Below are 16,944 nucleotides of genomic sequence, written 5' to 3' on the forward strand. Positions count from 1 at the left end.
GTTTACAATCGTCCAAATGCCAAATGAAAGCCGGAGCAAGTCAAAGCTAGAAACAGAGGAAACGGGCCGTGGGAGAGTTGAGTCATTGGGTGGTACAGGGCAGTTTAATCCGCTCAGCCATTGTGGTCAGTGCCGTGTTCATGCTGCAAGCAGCTGTGTCATGCAGGCTCTGACTCTATATACCGAAGCCTATCAGTTTATAGACAGAAACCTATAAGGCATAAACACACAAAGCACAGTGGTTCTGTCACTAATTCTATTAGTAATTAGATTAGATACCCATTGTTAGTTACTTCATTATCACCCCCATGCTAACCTCATCTTCAAGTGAATAGACAATTTAACAAATTATCTAATGATACCAAGTTAAAACTAACATTTGACTATTGTCTACCAGCAGAGCTTTGGTTAAGTAAGTATGAGGTCTGATTCCCACCCCCTCAACGCATAACCCCTTAAGGCTATTAATAACTATCTGTTTAACTCACTCCAACAGGCATTTTGTGCATGAGTATTAATTGCTTAAACAACAGACCCAAATTAAATATAGACCAGGCCCTGGGGCCACATGTGTCCACTCTATCTTTAACCTCCACACCAGTGGTTAGTTTCAACAAACCAAATCATCTCACGCATTAAAATAATGTTTTGTTGAGTTTATAACTATATTTGATTTCACTTATAAATCTGCTTTGGATTTATAGTTGCACAAGAACTAAAGCATAAGAGATGTTGTGATATTGTGATTTATAAGAAGTATATAGTGTAACTGATTCACTTTTTTATAAAGCGGAAACTAACACACCATTGTAAAGCAATCATACTCCAATAAAGATGCTAAAAATAAATAAATAAATATCTGGTCATTCAGAGGACCAAAATATATTTCTCATATATATTTGGACTTCATCCACAGATGCAGTCTCACAGAGCTCCCAAACCCCTTGGAATTTCCTAAGTGACAAGAGCCATAAAGGCCTTTTGTTAGGTTAATGAAGTGATTCTAGGACCCCACCTAAGGATGGGAGCTGGTTGCCAGGGAAACCAACCTTGTGATTAGAGGGCTGGAACTTTCAGTCCCACTCCACTGAGCTCCAGGGAGAGGAGGGGCTGGAGGTTGAATCAATCGCCAAGGGCCAATGATTTAATCAGTCATGCCTGTGTAATGAGGCCTCCATAAACACTCAAAAGGACAGGGTTCAGAGAGATTCCAAGTTGAAGAATACACGGAGATTTGGGGAGAATGGTGCCTAGTAAGGGCACAAAAGCTCCTCTCCCTTTCCCCATACCTTGCCCTATGCATCTCATCATCTCGCTGTCCCTGAGTTAAATCCTTTTATGATAAACCTGTCATCTAGCAAATAAAATGTTTCTCTGAGTTCTGTGAGCCGCTCTAGCAAATTAATCAAACCCAAGAAGGGGGTCTTGGGAGTCTCTGATTTGTAGCCAGTCGATCAGAAGCACAGGTATAGCAGCCTGAGCCTGCAAATGGCCTCTGAACTGAGGTGTAGGAAAGGGGTGGGGGCGGTCTTGTAGGACTGAACCCTTAACCTGGGGAATCTGATGCTATCTCTGGGTAGTGTCAGAATTCATTTGAATTGTAGGACACTCAGGTGGTGTCCAGAGAACTGTTCGGTGTTGTGTGGGAACACCCACACACACGCACACAACACGCATGTGGAAATTGGGTCCAGGAACCTCATTTAAGTGTATACCTAGCTTTATGTTTGTACATGTTTTAATAGTGTCCAAACGATCCATCATCCTAAGGAGCTGAAAAAAATTTCCCTATAAAATTGGTCCATATATTGTTCAGGTTTGAGTAATACCAAATTAGATAATCCTAAGGGAAGTTTTTTAGAGCGCTGAGTCTATTCTGTCTCTCTTGAAAAAGCCTGTCCTGCCTTTTCCCCAAGGGAAGCAGTAGAGAACCTGCTCATTTAGAAACCCATGACTAAAACCATCGCTACAAGATGTCAGTTTCCTACAGCCTCAGCAGCTGTCTATCTTCCCAGTGGACCCTCCATCAGCAGCAGCAAAGCTACTATGTTGGGGAGAGTGGGGATGGGGAAGATAGTACTTCTTTGAATGTGGAACAGCAGTTACCTTACACTTGAAGCCATTTACTTGGCCTTAAGAAGTGTGGTTGGTGATGGGGGGAGATTATTGAGCTGTGATGAAAGGAAATGACATGGGCCTAAATATCCCAATGCTTTGTCACCACTCTCACCTAACCTTCCTTTATCCACGAGAAAGTATTTTAACACCCCATGATCAGTGGGGTGGGTATTTTTCCCCAATACCAATTACTGAATCATGCAGTGGTAACCATAATAACATCCTCATGGTAAGGATGGACTTGAACGTTTTTTGGTTTTTTTTTGCGGTACGCGGGCCTCTCACTGTTGTGGCCTCTCCCGTTGTGGAGCACAGGCTCCAGACACGCAGGCTCAGCGGCCATGGCTCACGGGCCCAGCCGCTCCGCAGCATGTGGGATCTTCCCGGACCGGGGCACAAACCCGCGTCCCCTGCATCGGCAGGCGGACTCTCAACCACTGCGCCACCAGGGAAGCCCTTGAACGTATTTTTGAAGAGCATAGTAGTACTTTTCCCAGTAGCTCTGAGGAATGGTGACTGAGTACACTTAGGAACAAGTTGTGGATGACAATAGCTTCTGTTCCTACAAAGGGCTGGATTCAGACCTTTAGAGGCGCCAAGCGCTGAAAATATTATAGCAACCTCCCCATTCCACCTCACCAAGTACTTTGTTATAAAAAATAATGCTAGGGCTTCCCTGGTGGCGCAGTGGTTGAGAGTCCGCCTGCCGATTCAGGGGACATGGGTCACTGTCACAGTCACTGAATTTTACATATATATATGGGATAACATTAGACAGCCTGAGGTCTTTGACAGAATATGTTTTGTAAATGTTGGCAATACTTGATCAGTTGGAAAATGAAAGTGAGCACCCGGGAGCCTAGAAGGGGAACTTCCTACAGCTGAGCAAAAGGCACGGCACAGCCCCCTTTTTATAGAGGGTGTGGGGTGCCTGTGGATCTAGGAGAGGGCAAGAAGTTAGCACCCTAAGTCATGAAAATGAAAGATGTAAGTAAACATCACAGTTGTGAAGGAGAGATAATGGGAAGAGCTTCAATCAACTTTTACCCTGCAAAGGCCAAGTCCGTCACCAAAAATACAGCTAATACAAAAGGATTAGTAAGTAACTTTTCACACTCCCTCGAGGGATCCACGTAAGTCTAGAATTTACATCCTAGCTTGACATCGAAGCTTGACACCCCTTTGCTAATGAATGACTGAACAAAAGGCTTAGAAAAATCTTTACCTCCAAACATGATATTAAATAGCAGTTAATTTACTCTTTACATGACACTAAATGATCAAATGAGAATTTTCTTTTTAATGAAAGTGGTCTCAGGGAAGAGAGACCACTCAGTGTGAAAGGGAAGAGTGAAAGGTAAGCACTTCTATTATCAGAGGTCTGGACACACCTATAAGGAAAGAAGCATGACGAGGAGAAAGACACCAGCTCTGCCCATGGTCAAACCAGGAAAAACCAAATCTGCAGCTGTATCCTAAAACCTAGAATGACAATCATCACCCTCTGGGAATAACCATTTTCTATTTACTGCTTAAAGAAAAATAGCCCTGTGTGCATTTTATACCCAGTACACACCAAGTATTCATATGTGAGCTTATCTATTCCTCCACATTTGTACTCATGAAGACATGACTGCCTGCAATTTTCACAACTAAAAATAGCACGATCTGAACCCAGTGCTTCTGATAGCAAACCTAGTGCTTACACCATCTCTCCATGACCTGGCTCTCTTGAGATTCCAATCTTACAGAATAACCAAGTAATAGAAAATTTTTGAGCCCTGTTAAATCCACAAAAAGTATAGTATGTGAGGCTTCAATTACTCCCCTCTAAGAATTTTTCTGGCAACAAGTAATTACTATGCGAGGCATGTAATAAGTCTCTAGCATACTATATCTTGAGAACTCAGTAAATATTTATGGGTTATGTTCTAAGATGAGTTATAGAGATCGCCTAAGACATGACCTTTACTAGACTAGGTGATACTGACCAAAAGAACTAGGGATTCCAAGAAGTAAGATCTGAGTTGGCCAGAGGGTCGGAAACTTAAGCTAACCTTTAAGGAACGGTGGTATTTGGCTAACATGAGAGGAGAGAGGAGAATACTTACAGTATGGGGCGGGGGCGGGGGGGGTGGGTAGTGAAAACTGAAGTGGAGACAAATGATTCAACACTTAACTATGAAAGTGAATATTGGGGGTATGGGTGCTGGTATAGGCAGTGATTAGCATAATTGAACTGGAAAATGTAGAAATTTTATATTGCCCTTTACAGATGAGAAAACTGAAGTGCAATTAGGTTAAAAAATATAGTTGCACAAAGTTCAACTGCTAGTAGGTGGCAAAGTTAAAATTTAAATCTCACCCTGTTAACTCCTGGCCCATCACTCTTTCCACCATACCATGATTTTAAGTGAGAATGTTTGTACGTGGCATTAGTTAAAACAATTTCAATGAATATTCTTTCAAGTGATAAGTTATTCTAATTTGAATGATGTGACTAAGAGATTTCCCAAATATCTGCTATTAACCTGTTGAATTAGTCTTTCTCGATAATTTTAAGTTTCTGCTTCCATTAGATTAAATAATATTATTAAAGTTTAGGATAAACTGGAAATACTTAACTGAAAAACAAAATTAATAATTAGGAGTCTATTATATAACTATATTACAAGGTCTGACATCAAATAAGAAAGAAATAGCCAGGATAAAATCAGAGTTTTGGGAATTTGGGACTTTTTTTAGAGCAGTTTTCAGTTCACAGAAAAATTGAGCAGGAAGTAGAGAGTTCACATATATCTCCACACGTACACTCACAACCTCCCCCAATATCAACATCCCTCACCACAGTGGTACATGGGTTACAACTGATGAACTTACACTGACACATTATTATCACCCAACGTCCATAGTTTACATGAGGGTTCACTCTTGGTATTATACATTCTATGGATTTGGAAAATTTTATGGCAGGTATCCACCACCAACAGAATAGCTTCATTGCCCTAAAAACCCGCTGTGCTCTGCCTATTCATCCCCACCTCCCCTGTAACCTCTTGCAACCACTAATCTTTCTACTGTCTCCATAGTTTTGCCTTTTCCAGAATGTCATATAGTTAGAATCATATAGTATGTAGCCTTTACAGATTGGCTTCTTTCACTTAGCAATGTGCATTTAAGGTTCCTTCTTGTCTTTTCATGACTTAATAGCTAATTTCTTTTTAGTGCTAAATAATACTCCATTGCCTGGATGTACCACAGTTTATTTATCCATTCACCTACTGAAGGACATCACCCTCTGGGAATAAAGTTATGAGTAAAACTGCTATAAACATCTGTATGTAGGTTTCTGTGGGAACGTAAGCTGTCAATTTGTTTGGGTAAATACCAAGAAACACGATTTCTTGATCATGCATAAGAATAAGCTGAGTTCTATAAAAAACCGCCAAACTATCTTTCAAAGTGTCTGTACAATTTTACATTTCCACCAGCAATGAATGGGAGTTATTACTGCTCTATATCAGCACCAGCATTTGGTATAGTCAGTGTTCTGGATTTTGACCATTCTAACAGGTAGGTAGTAGTAATTCGTTGTTGTTTTAATTTGAAATTCCCAAATGACATATAATGTTGAACATTGTTTCATGTTTACTTGCCACCCGTATATCTTCTTTGGTGAGCTGTCTGTTCAGATCTTTTGCCCAGTTTTTAATCAAGCTATTCATTTTCTTACTGTTGAATTTTAAGAGTTCCTTATATATTTTGGGTGACAGTCCTCTATCGGATGTGTCTTTTGCAAATATTTTCTCCCAGTCTATGGCTTGTAGTCTCATTGTCTTGATACTAGTTTTCACAGAGCAAAACTTTTTAATTTTAACATAGTCCACTTTATCAATTTTTTATTTCAAGGATTGTGCGTTTGGTGTCGAAAAGTCATCATCATACCCAAGGCCACCTAGGCTTTCTCCTATGTTATCTTCTAGGAGTTTCCTGATTTTGCATTTTACATTTAGGCCCATGATCTATTTTGAGGTCATTCTTGTGAAGAATGTAAGGTCTGAGTCTAGATTTGTGTGTTTTTGCATGTGGATGTCCCAGTTATTCCAGCACCATTTGGTGAAAAGACTATCTTTGCTCCATTGTATTGCCTTTGCTTCTTTGACAGAGATCAGTTGACTATATTTACATAGATCTATTTCTGGGCTTTCTATTCTGTTCTGTTGATCTATTTATCTATTCTTTCAGCAATACCACACTGTCTTAATTACTGTAACTTTACAGTAGTCTTAAAATCAAGTAATTTCTGTCCTCTGACTTTGTTCTTCTCCTCCAATATTGTGTTGGCTATTCTGGGTCTTTTGCCTCTCCATATAAACTTTAGAATCAGTTTGTCAGTATTCACAAGATAACTTGCTAGGATTTGGGGGGGGATTAGGATTTATTTTTAATTTCCTTTGATATTATTTTAACATTGTTATCTCAATTTTAAAAATCTATATAGTGTACACATTCTAGAATTAGAACTACATCCGTCTGAGGAACGATTAGCTACTCTTGAGTGAATTTAACTCCCACTACTCTCTCCTCTAGATCAACTTGTTCCCCCGAATCTCAAGAGAGTACATCCTAAAGGACAAGCCCCAACAGCCTTTGTAACCTTCACCACTCGTCTAAGTTTTATATGCTTACAGTCCTGCAAGGCATGTTGTTGGTATAGCTCGCATGAGCACTTCCAAGGCAACCTTGCGCACAGTAAATTTTGCTGGATTAGCTATCTATGAAATGCGTTCAAAAGGGCATCCCCACCTACCATCTTCATAGGCACAGTGCTTTCCCCTTTACAAAGCTTCTGACACATTACCTTTTCTGAACATAAAAAAAGGATATAAAAGTACATGAGGGGGCTTCCCTGGTGGCGCAGTGGTTGAGAGTCCACCTGCCAATGCAGGGGACGTGGGTTCATGCCCCGGTCCGGGAAGATCCCACATGCCGCAGAGCGGCTGGGCCCGTGAGCCATGGCCGCTGAGCCTGCACATCCGGAGCCTGTGCTCCGCAACGGGAGAGGCCGCAATGGTGAGAGGCCCACGTACCGCAAAAAAATAAAAATAAAAAAAGTATATGAGGGAAACAGATGAGGAAATTGAGGACCACTGAAGGTAAAAGACTTCTTTGAGGTAAAAAATCTAGAAAATGATGGTGCTGAGACCAAAACTTACTGCATATTCTCCTCACTACCTTTTGCACACAAGGTTCTATTCTTATAAACCCACACCACGTAGCACACAGCATTAACCTCTGACCAGCAGGTACAAGGGACTCCTCAAACATTTCTTTGGGGTCTCGCTAGGCACAAAACACAAGCCAAAAGACAGTTGAATGAGTGAATCCATTATAGACAATGCCAATCTCCTGGAGAAGCCTAGCTGAACCCAGGAGTTTCAAAGTAAGTCTAAACACCATTTAAAACCCTTCTGCCTTTTCACTGCTCTTCCAGGCCTCAGTGATACTTGGGCTGGCTCAAACCTAACCTTTCTCGGTGCTTAGAGACCAAAGTGAGATTCCATTTAATAAGTATACAACTTGTCAAAGGCTGGGATCTCCATTGCTTGGAGAATTACAGAACTTGGAAACATCAAATAGTTCCATGCACAACAGGAAGGACAGAAAGCAAAAATAAGAAAGAAAATCAAAATAAGAAGAGAATTATTTTCAGCCAAATCATATCTGAATAACATAGGCTCAATCATAACAGGTCCAAATGCATGCAAATAAAATTTAAAGAGATGGAGAAAGTTTAGAGAGACCATCACTTTAGCCATTAGGTGATTGGTGTTTTGATGAATATCCCCAGGCAGGCATCTGGACATCTCAGTTCCTTTATTAAGCTATTGTTATTAGAAAATGTTAAGCAGAGTACCTTACACTAGGAAGCAGTCAATAAATCCTTGCTAAATAGAATTAAGCCAAGTAAAATAAAATTGAATTGCCAAGGGATTCCAGAACAATCAGGGAGAGAAACAGGTTAGGAACTACTGAAAAAAGTAGCCAGATGGGGAAAAGGGGCAGAGACTTGGGCATTAGGAGTAGGAGAGGAAAAGAATGGTGAACATAAGTCAAGACCAATTTTCCCCCAGTGGTCCCTCCATCTTGGAGGCCTTGGTGGGACGAGCTAGTTGCTGGATGACTTCTACAGAAGCACAAAACCTGTATTTCTCTTTTGTTAACTCATCTGTCCCTTTCCTGAATGCATTTCGCATTTAGTTACAACAGCAGTAGCAATTGTGACCCATACTGTTTTATACTGCCCACTAAATCTCTCCATTGTAATAGGATTATCTTGTCTAATATATAATATATAGTATCCCTTCTTCCCTACCTGCCCCAAAGTGCCAACTCCTTTTTTTCTTCTGGTGTTGTACGGACCCCTAGCCAAGTAATCCACTCTTGTGTTTAGCTCCCCTGTAAAGACAGCATTATGCACAAGTGTGTTTTGAGCATTAAGAGAAAGGTTGGATAAAAGTGAGGTGGGAATGGATGAGGGAGTGGAGGCAAGGAGATGAACGGACAGCTGTCTTTTCAAATCAAAGAGGGCAAATTTCCAACAGATCACATCCATGATCAAACCAAAGTGTTCAAATGAAAGGGATCAATCCAAGATAACAATCTCGATGGTTCACACATGACAGGCTTTTAAACCACAAAGCATTGAAGATTCCACCGGAAGAAGAAAGAGAAGTGACACTGAGTGAGCATTCACTTACTCAGAGCATCTGCTACGTATGAGGCTCTGTGTTGGCCTCTTTGCATATCTAATGGCCCCTATTTCATATACCAAACCTATGAGGTAAGAAAAATGAGACTTGGAGAGGTTCAAGATCTCGTCCAAGGTTACACGGCTAGTAAGTGGTGGCAAAGCCAGAATTTAAACCCATATCCTTTTCACTGCAAAAGTACTTTGAGGAGCATTATTTGTAGAAGGGGATTTTGGTGGGTGAACATTGCTGCCTGGAAGAATGTTTTTGGACTAAGGATATGGAAAAATAGCTGGGCTGGTGCTATGTGGCTGAACATCTGTGCCAAATTATTAATAAAAGCAATCATCATCAACTTCATTTATTAACTACATGCCAAACATTATGCTATGTACTCACAAGAGGTATGTGTAATACCTATTAGATGGGAATTATGATCCTTATTTTACAGAGTAGGAAACTGAGAGAGTTGAAGCGGCTTGCCCGAGGTCACACAGCCAGTGCGTATAGAGCTGGGAGTGGAAATCAGGTCTGACTTCACATCAGAAAGAGGCTGAGGCCTGGGCAAGTGTCCAGGGAAAAGGCAGGTGTTAAGGGGAAGAGGCAGGCTGTGGACACCATGAGGTGGTCCTGACCAAGATCAAAGAAGCCACCTAGAGGAGGGAGGCACTGACCGTAAATTCCTTACAGGACAACAGGGGTGGCGTTGTCCTATAAAGGGCGCCCTTACTCCCCACTGAGGAATGGCTGAGGCAACAAACGTGGAGACTTACCAGCAGAGGTTCAGGTTGGAATCACATGGGGAACACTTCAAAATACTGAAGTGTATTCACTTCAACCCCTACCCTCAGATACTCTAATTTAATTGATCCTTAAGGTCTACCCGAGCTTCCTAACGTAGTGGTGAGCAGCCCTCATTGTGGACGGTTGCTGACTTCAGAGAAGCTCTGGGAGGCCTGGGGATGTAGGACACATATCTGGACTGAGTAGTCAGTGTTAGGAGAGGGTCCACTCATACCTTGCGCGGCTTCAAACAGGGCAAGGGGTGTAAAGAATCCAGCGTGTCTGAGTTGTGGGCAGGTCACCATTTATGTCAACTGGTGCGTGACATCAGCAGGTCTGTGGAGGTCCGTTTTCAGAGGGGCGTTAGCTTTCTGAATGCCTGTGAGATGTGCGTTTGAGGTGAGGGTGATGTAAAGCGCCTGAAAGTGGACCTTACAAAGAAACTTGGGAGGAAGTGCCTGAGAGTTAATGCTAATTTAAAATGGTGTGACATTAATATAAGGGGGGAAACTCTAATTTTTTAGTGTGTCTATTAAAAGTGTAATCATATGGAAAGGTCTGAACTAGATTTGTTGCATGTGAGAGATAGTTCATATGACAAAGTCTGGGATGTGACTATATAAGAAGGGAAGAAAACAGTGAGTTAACAGAGAGGCGAGGGGAGAGTGAGGAGGTGATGAGACTCCTTTGGACGACACTCCCACTCTGTGCTTGGACATCGTCTAGGAAAAACTCACTTTTTTCCCCTACTAACACACTCACTGCCTGGAGCTAGTGCAGACCCCACAGGCTAAGGGCTCGGACCCACAAGACCGTCCCTGCAGCACAGACATCAATTATGAGTAGTAGGTCCCCAAGTTACCCACAACTTCTTTCCAACTTGGCTACAAATCAGAGGTTCTCATGACCCCTCCCCTACTCCCAGCCTTGGATTCAATCGCTTGCTAGACCAGCTCACAAAACTCAGGGAAACACTTATGTGTACTAGTTTATTATATAATAAAGGATACAGATAAACAACCAGACAAAGAGATATATAAAGTCTGGAAGGGTCCCCAGCGTAGGATCTTCTGTCCCTGTGGAGTTGGGGTGCACTAGTTTCCCAACACATGGATGTGTTCACCAACCCAGAAGCTCCTCCAACTTGATACTTTGGGGATTTCCATCATGTAGGCATGATTAATCATCAGCTCAGTCTCCAGCCCTGCCTCCCTGCCTGGAAGGAAGAGGTGGGGCTGAAAATTCCTAGCTTCTAAGCATGGCTTGGTCTTTCTGGGGACAAAGCCCCCATTCAGGAGCCCACCCAAAATCACCTCATTAGAACAAAAGACACTCCTCTCACCCAGGAAATTCCAAGGGACTTAAGAGCTCTATGTCAGGAATGGGAGTCAGAGACCAAATATTAGAACAAAAGATGCTCTAGTGCTCTTATCACTTAGGAAACTACAAGAGTTTCAGGAGCTCTGTGCCAGGAGCCAGGGGAAGAGACCAATATATATTTTTTGCATATGTCACAGACATGGATACTGTTGGAGTCACAACTCGTGGATTCTAAGTAAAAGAATCTGGAAACGCCTTCCCTACTTCCCTTACCTTTAGTGTTTATAAAGCAAACAGATCTTAAGCAGAAGCAGAGGCAGGGGCCTCCCCACCCCCTGCTGGGCCTCCAACCCCACCCCCAGGAGCAGCTGCATTCCTTCTGATGACAGGCACAGAGGAGGGAACATGAAGAAGATCCAGGGTCAAGGATCTACCCTCAACTAGATATGAAGCTCCTCGAAAGCCATCTCCTTTGAGGAGAGACTTGTGGACTGATCTTAACTAAACCTTTCTCGTTCAGAGACCGCACAGACCCAGGCAAGGGAAGCTTGAACACCATGGTGTCCTTCAGCTTCCACTGAGCTCACTGGGTGAGGAAGCATGGCCAAGCCAGGCACCAGAGGAAAGTTTCAGATAGAAAACCTGGGAATAGGGCTTCCCTGGTGGCGCAGTGGTTGAGAATCTGCCTGCCAATGCAGGGGACACGGGTTCGAGCCCTGGTCTGGGAGGAGAGAGCAACTAGGCCTGTGAGCCACAACTACTGAGCCTGCGCGTCTGGAGCCTGTGCTCCGCAACAAGAGAGGCCGCGATAGTGAGAGGCCCGCACACTGCAATGAAGAGTGGCCCTCGCTTGCCACAACTAGAGAAAGCCCTCGCACAGAAACGAAGACCTAACACAGCCAAAAATAAATAAATAATTAATTAATTAATTAATTAAAAAAGAAAACCTGGGAATATTCCCTGTGAGGAGGGATTGCTTCCACTCAAAAGAGATGGGCACTAAGACCAAGGCCACCCATTCCAGGGTTTCACACACAGCCCAATACAGCCACCCTCACGCCAGCATCAGCACCACCTGCATGACCCAGCATGGCAGAGGCTGCCTCACATTTTGTTCCAGTGTTCAGGGGTCACTGTCACAAGAACTGGTATGGGAAAGGCCTTCACAGCCTTCAGAACGCATTCACATCCAATGTCTCTTGAAACAATAATACTGGGGACTTCCCTGGTGGCACAGTGGTTAAGAATCCACCTGCCAATGCAGGGGACACGGGTTCAAGCCCTGGTCCGGGAAGATCCCACACGCCGGGGAGCAGCTAAGCCCATGCTCCACAACTCCTGAGCCTGCGCTCTAGAGCCCATGAGCCACGACTACTGAGCCCACGTGCCACAACTACTGAAGCCCACGTGCCTAGAGCCCGTGCTCCACAACAAGAGAAGCCACCGCAACGAGAAGCCCGTGCACCGCAACAAAGAGTAGCCCCTGCTCGCCGCAACTAGAGAAAGCCCGCGCACAGCAACAAAGACCCAACGCAGCCAATGAATAAATAAATAAATAAAATTCTTAAAAACAACAACAACAACAATAATACTGAAAGTATCGCTATTTTTACCGTGTAATAAATACAGAGGCCTACGTGCAGGAAGGTAAAGCAACTTTGCCAAATAATAAAAGGTAGAGCCAGAACTTGAACTTGGGCTCGGAATCTAAATCCCAGGCTCTTTGCAGAACAAAGGTAAGTATATACCAAACACCCAGAATTAATGCAGAGAGCTGCCCACCCGCAGCCCCTTTCCGGTATCCAGATAAATACCCATCCAAGTGCGGAAGTGGCCTTCAAGAGAGGATCTGCACTGTTCCCCTAGCCTGACACCTTCACCTCCTAGTCACCAGTCACCGAGGGAAACGTGGAACTTGACTCGGAAAGTAGTCAAACGTGTGTGTGGAGTGGGGGAGGGCAGTGTTATTGCAGAGTGATTCAGAGCACAGAGTTTAGAGTCAGACATGCATGAGTCTCAACCTTACTAGCTGTACTTCCTTAAGCAAATCATTCTTCTTCTCTAAGCTTTAATGCCCTTATTCATAAAATAGGAATAATGCCTCAGGAACTCTGAGGATTCAATCAAATTATGTACGTAGAGCTCTGAGCATGGAGCCTGGTGCAGAGCAAGCACTTAGCTTTTTTTATTTTACACACAGACACAAAACTAAACATGACCATAGATACCACCTGCTGATGAACCGCCATTAGCATGCTCTCTTGCTGATAACTAACGTCCTTGTGGGGACTTGTTAATTAAACTGCCTCTATCACCTCAGTCTCGAGAGAAATGAACATGAACATAGAGGTATGGAATGGAAAGAGCACTGATTAGCAGTAAAGAAAACTTGGATTTCATCTGCAACTTCACTACTAACGTGCTGTGTTGACCCTGAGTGTGTCAACCCCCCTTCTGTCACTTCCACCGCCTGTGAAATGAGGAGGTCAGAAGAGATCTCTAAGGCTCTTCACAGACTCTGACTCTGTCGTTCCTCCAGGGAAACGAGGCAGAAGGCAAGCAGTCAGCAAAATGGTGCTGAACCCCTCCTGGCTTGAACACTGCGAACTCCCGCCTCAAATGGCTGGCCTGAGAGTTTCAGCCACTTGGAAAAATTCTCTTTCCCCTTGGATGGGACTCTTGAACCTCAGCCAGGACTCAGAGGTCCCAACTGCAAACAGTCCCAAGTCATTCGGTAACAAAGGGAAAGGCACCCAGGCCAGCGAAATGGGGAAGATAAGGATCCTCACCAACTGGAAAATGCCCCATCCACCCAGACCCCCAACCACCTCAAACCTCAAGGTGAAGGCACCCGTCACCCGAAGTTGTCCTTCTCACAATTAGGTCAACGACTCCCCTGAAAAATCAAACATACAAAAAGCTGTCCTCTCCCAAACTCAGGACCCTCGAACGCCGCTACTAAATGCCGAAAACCTAACCAGCTCTGTGATCGGCCTGTCTTGCCTGCCAACAGTTTCAACCCTGCGAACGTTGTTTATTGTATCTTGCAGCTGCGATGGATTCGTTTATTATGCTTCAGTCTTCTTTGGTTAGCAGTGCTTTATTCTTCTCTCCATAACAGAAATCCAGCCCCCCCAAAACGTGAAATCTTGGATTTCTCGTGCCTAGGGTGCCCCATTCCCTTCCCTTCCTCGCCTGACTTGAAACCCCCTTCTGCCTCCTTTTTAAAACTTTTCCTGAGACACCAGGAGAAGGATATTTAGAGCTTTCGTTTTCGGAAAAGAAAGAAAAAAAAAAAAAAATGAAGGGAAAAAAAGCCCCAAAACACACAACTTACGTTCATCCAGGAGTGCACAGTTTGGGAAAGAAGAAAACAGAGCTATAATCCACTGCGTTCCCCCAACCCAAAAAGAAGAATCTGTTGTGAAACGCTTCTTTTTCCACTTTGCCGGTGGAGGAGCCCGGTGGTAGGCATACATCCACAGGCTGATGCAAGATGCCTTTGAGAGAAACCTCACATTCTGAGGATTCCTGGGAAAGCGCCAGGGATCCCAGCATCCAATATATTGCACATTTGGTTTCAATTAGGAAGGGGGTTGGGGAGGGAAGAAGGAAAGTCACCAATCAGAGCTGTTTTCTGTTTAGAGACTATTTCTTTTGACCCAAGGGACCACGGGCAAAGCTATAATTTACAGCAAAACCCATTCATAGAAGAAAAAATATGTATAACCATAGGACAGACTTAAAGACATAGCTCCCTTCCGCCTTATCCCCACCGCATCCATCCCCAAGCCCTCCCCTTCGTCCATCTAAGACTTGGTCCCCACCCTGTGACCCCCACCTCATTTTTCTTACTTGAGCTGAAGCTATGAGCACAACTTAAGGTTTGGATTCTCTTCCAATTGACGCTTCCAGGACAGTTGGGTCACACACATGGAGCTGATCTTTAGTGTTTTATCCATGAAAGCCCAGAGCTGAGCCCTTCCCCTAAAAGATTTGATTTAATCCTCCCTGCTCCGGAACTATCTCTCCCACCAAAAAAAAAAAAACTGGATAGTTTGAGAGTCTAGGATTCCTATTTTTTTCCACTCAATTCCCAGTTGGTTGCTCCCTCTGAGGGTCTGTGGCTGTCCTGAATCCATGCTGCTAAATGGAAACACAAGCGTTTGTGAGGACTTTCTAAATTATTTTGAAACTTTTTTCATTTTCCTCTCTTTTTTTTTTTCCTATCCACGGCCATGAAGAGAGATCATGTGAAAGGGGAGTGTAAGTGACAGGGAGGAACCCTTCCTTGGCTCTTTAAAAAGAGTAACTAATAATTCTTCCCATCCATCAAGGCTCCTGGCATTAACCCTTCCAAGCCTGGATCATTCTTTACCAAGCACAGGCTTGGTCTGCCCTAGAGGTCTTGATTCTCTGTGAGTACAGGAAATGCAGGGTAAGCAGAGACTCAAGTTCAGGAGATCTGTAGAGAAAGGTAGATGGCAAAAGAGAGGTTAAGAAGACCTAACCGTGGCCTCCCTGGTGGCGCAGTGGTTGAGAGTCCGCCTGCCGATTCAGGGGACATGGGTTCGTGCCCCGGTCCGGGAAGATCCCACACGCCGCGGAGCGGCTGGGCCCGTGAGCCATGGCCGCTGAGCCTGCGCGTCCGGAGCCTGTGCTCCGCAACGGGAGAGACCACAGCAGTGAGAGGCCCGTGTACCACACAGACAAAAAAAGACCTAACCCACCTCTGAGTGTTGCCCTCCTCGTAAAGAGACTTACTGCCTCTGGGCTCTTAAGCTATCCCCAACTCTTCTCTGCTTGTACTTTGGCAGGCAATCTGGGATTGCATGCCCCCAGGAGGAGCAAGAAGAGAGGTGTGACAAACAGGAAGAGGAGAGTGGAAAGAGATCATGGAAGGACGTCCCCATGGTAAGTTTGGAGCGAGAGGTACTTCAGGCGAGGAGCAGGGAGGCAAGAAGACCTCCAACTGGGATGCCATGAGGAGACAAGCTGCCAGTGTTCAGTCCCTAAAAAAGCCCTTAAGCTCAGTCAGAAAGTGGCCTTTCATATCTGTACTTGCCAGAAAGAAGAGGACACAGAGAATCCGGAGAGTTCTTAGAGGGCAGCCACAGAGATGATTAAAGGTAGAAAACAAGACCTAAGAGGAAACACTAGAACTAGGGTTATTTTACAAAGAGAAGAAACAGCACAGAGATAAACCTATTAAGAAGACTTCAAATAACTTAGAAAGCCCAAAGTTAGCTGAGGGTGACCAACTCAGCTCAACTCAATAAATATATATTGAGCATTTATCAGGCACTTTACTGAGTGCTTGCCTGAACCAACTACAGACAACTTGTTATAGAAATAGTCCTAGAATCCTCCCAAATATCTAGCCCTGTAATTGCTTACCTCTTTGGCATGACCATGAAGAACGCACTGATAGCCTGACCTATAATTTCACAGATTTGGTGAGACTATAAGTCAGATACGGAAAACAGTATAATAATTTCATAAAGCCAGAAGCTAATAAAGGACAGATAAAGTATGAATCCTCAAACACCAGTATTTAAGGTGGTTCTACTCCATAGTCAGGGTTGGTTGTTTGTCTGTGTATGTGTATAACTAGGAATCCAGCTTGAGCCAGTGATGCTGACTCCAAAACTCAGACACACTGGGGTCTGTCTGAGGAATGACGGGTAGCCCTGTCAAGGGTCTATTGGTATGCAGACCAAGGAGACTTTTGGGAAGAACTCGCTCAGTGAAGAAAGAACCAAGGGACAAAAGACAGGCACCAAGTGCAACCAAGCTGTGTCAAAAGTAAGGAGAAGCTCTAAGAAAACTACCATGTCTATAACTCAGGTTATTCTTATGCAAATCTGGGGTCTAATCATGAACTCTAAGAAGAAGATGCTACCAAAAATAGAGTAAGGAAAAGCTGAAAGCAGTATTTTACTAAAATATTTGAGGGATACTGAAAGCATCA

General features: G+C 43.8%; 1 protein-coding gene across 1 annotated transcript in view; it reads right to left on the reverse strand.

Annotated features, from left to right (window-relative positions):
- The window catches only part of DDR2 (discoidin domain receptor tyrosine kinase 2), a 163,934-nt gene extending 149,443 nt beyond the window's left edge, over nucleotides 1-14,491 (reverse strand). The window contains exon 1 of the mRNA XM_082674930.1: nucleotides 14,311-14,491. The gene's annotated coding sequence lies outside the window, so the exon portion shown is untranslated. The remainder of the gene's footprint in view (nucleotides 1-14,310) is intronic.
- Between the last annotated feature and the right edge of the window lie 2,453 nt (nucleotides 14,492-16,944).

The sequence above is a fragment of the Grampus griseus genome (assembly GCF_964374135.1).
Source record: "Grampus griseus genome assembly, chromosome: 1".
Taxonomy (NCBI): domain Eukaryota; kingdom Metazoa; phylum Chordata; class Mammalia; order Artiodactyla; family Delphinidae; genus Grampus; species Grampus griseus.